We start from the raw sequence: 2,948 nt of genomic DNA, 5'->3' as shown, positions 1-2,948 counted from the left end.
CCAAGCTGGAAAACCCTTTTTCACAGAGACATGTTGTTGGAAATAGAAGAAGGTGCAGCACAGTCTCAGACAGAACAGGATATGACTGAAAACACTTGATCCAGAATTTTGTAACTGGCATTGTAGAGAAATCACTTCTCCCCTTCATATTCTTTCATAGCTTTCTCAATTTCCCTCCAGGCCTCTTCAGTCCAGCCATTCTACTGCTGTCTCTTCCTTATGGACAAGTTCCTCTAGATTCTTCACTGTTTCTGGGAGAGATCGATGATGCTGATGCCCTGGTTGTCTGATTTGATCTTCCACTGGCTGGCATTGGACCACAACGTATAGGCAGACATGGGTTTCTTGGGGGCAGTGGGGTGTTTGAACTTCTGTACCTATACCAAGAAAGCAACACAAGTCTCTGCTCTCCCAGCAGGAAGCAGGTCTGCAACTTCAAAGGCGTTTTAAGGCTCTTGAAATCCTTGATGAGATCTTGGCCTTCTTGAGCTGTTTCGGCTTTTTCTTTTCCGGGTCACTGTCAACCTCATTACTGGAGGATCTGGGAGAAGGATTGCTGTAAATCACTTCAGCAACATCGTCCAACTCTCTACCTGGATTGAATGATTCATTTGTTTCTTTTTTGGAGGCATCACTACTGTCCTTATCATCTTCCCGGATCTTGTCCTCCTCCTTCATCTCATCACTCCTGGTAGGCATCATACTGGTCATCATCTGAGTCAGCGTATTAGTCGTAGTTTGGGTTCATGCCCTCTTCCAGTCCTTGGGTTCTGACTCTGAGCTTCTTGGCGTAGACAAAATCAAACAGCTTCCCATCCAGCTGCCTCTTTTCTAGACAGTGCTGAAGATATACTGTGTGCCCTGCTTGGTCCCCATCTCAAAGACAAAAGGATGCATGGTGGTGGTACCACGGGAAAAAATGGACTAAAGAGATCTCATTGAAGTGGATGTGGATGGGTGACTTGTGTACTTACATGAAGCCATGCTCCAGTGTGTGCAGTAGCCCTAAACTCGCCTGGGAGGAGCAGGTGTTTCACTGGACCCCGGAGGTCACCGATGCCTGGAACAGTGACCTTGTGGTTCAGCGGAGCTTTCATGACACTGCTGACCATCTCATAGAGGGACCCTACACATTCTCAGCGCGCGCACCCTGAAAGAGCTTCTCCATCTCTTCCGCATTCATGTTGACAGTCAAGGACAGACATGTCCTGGTCTTTGGAGAAGAGGAGGCTCAGGCAGTGTTCCCCTCTGTTATTCATGGGGTTGCTAAATGTCAGAACCAACTAGATGAGACATAAAAACAATCCCTCTTGGTGTCTAAGACTGTCAGCACAATAATTAATAAGCGTGCTGATAAAGGACATCACAAGTGAACATGAGGAGGTAGCCATAGAAGCAAGAAGTCTGTTTGGGCCACGTCCTTGGGGAACACTGAAAACATAGTCCCTTTTCACTAAACAGACCATCTCCCCTCCCCTGTCCGCTACAGAAATCTGAGGTTGAACTATGTGATATCGAAAACTCAGCTTGGCCTCTCCATCCTCCACCCCCCATCCCACCCCCCCAGAGGTATCTGGGTGGGGCATGATTTGTGATGCCACCAGGCCTCCTGGGCAAGATTGGCTGGTTATAGACTTGCCAAAAAGTCAGAGCTAAGGGGAGTGACTCCTCATTGTCTGTGGGGTATATATAGGGGGCATCAGGAGCCCTGGAGTAAATGCCGGATAGCCAAAAGATGGCCAGGAAAACTCCAGCTCCGGTTACCGCTGCAGAAAAAGATACCTCAGAACAGCAAGGGGGAAAGAAGACGCCCAAGTGCAGACGTGAGAACAAGGTGAGCTGACCCTACCAAGCTACTCCTCACCTCACACACTAAGCCTCCCCCCAGCCCAACATCCAAGAGGTCTGCCTTGTCCTTGCCAGGCACAAACCCGTCCTCAAGCCAAACTTCTCATCAAGTGCCCCTTCCCACCCACCCAGAAGCCCTGTCCTCTAAGCCAATGCCCTGTGCTCACCCTGTGTCTTTCCAGGTGAGGAAGACAACCATGGGGGTGAGAAGAAAAGGCCCTCCAAAAGCCTCCACCTGCCCAAGAAAGAACAAGAAATCCAGTGGGCTGATCATTTTCGGGCATTACCGAGGTTTAATAAGAAAGTGGGGCTAAGTGAGGACTGTGCCAACCAAGCTTGCCAGGAGAGCTCTATTGAATCGCGTAATGCCCAGTAGCATCATAGCAAGGTAGAAATATACAAGCACTGTGCCTAATCTCCAGAGGTCTAAAGCTGAAACAAAAGGGCACCTCACTGATGATATCCAATAATCAGCTTGTGTAAAGGAGAGCCCTGTGTGTGCGCATGTTGTATGATAGTGGGGAGGAAGGCAGGAAGGGGAAAAGGAAGGGAAGAGGCCAGCGTGTCAAAAGGGAAAGAGGTTTGTAGGCCAAACCAGCAGGTCCACACTGTTCGTTACTCTGAACATAAGAATGGGGAACGGACTCGGCATGGAAGAAAAAATCCATCACCAGCCCTTTAACACAGCAACAAGGAGGAATGGGGCTGTGTGTTTCTGCATGGAGTGGGGGAGGCAGACGGAAGCAGGTGTTGTGGGTATGGAGTATCAGCATCAAGCCTAAAAAGGAAACGATTGTCAAATTTAACATCGCAAGGACTCCAATTTCTCAGAGGTTTGCTGGCCCTATCCAATGCTGGAATCTACTAAGGGGCCTAGAAACACCAGAATGCATATTCCAGTTGAAGTCATCCCTGAAGGATGAGATGGTGGATTTTGGAGACCACAAACACTGAGCAGGACACCTTCCTCTTTAGACATTTGCAAAACTAAGAGTCCTGGTGCTATACATGTGTAGGGCAGTGGGTGGGGCTTGCCCCAATGCAGGCAATAGAGGAAGTATTGTTTCTACAAAGTTGATACTTAAACAAAATCAAATAAG

The 2,948-nt window shown here is 48.5% G+C and overlaps 1 pseudogene; it reads right to left on the bottom strand.

The window, feature by feature from the left end:
- Positions 1-131: 131 nt before the first annotated feature.
- Positions 132-2,948, bottom strand: part of LOC101660861 — a 68,501-nt pseudogene continuing 65,684 nt past the window's right edge.

The sequence above is a fragment of the Echinops telfairi genome, unplaced genomic scaffold (genome assembly GCF_000313985.2).
Source record: "Echinops telfairi isolate 266 unplaced genomic scaffold, ASM31398v2 ScPeMD7_42;HRSCAF=159, whole genome shotgun sequence".
Lineage (NCBI taxonomy): Eukaryota > Metazoa > Chordata > Mammalia > Afrosoricida > Tenrecidae > Echinops > Echinops telfairi.
Note: the sequence above shows the minus strand (reverse complement) of the source record. Positions and strands in the feature narration are given on the sequence as shown.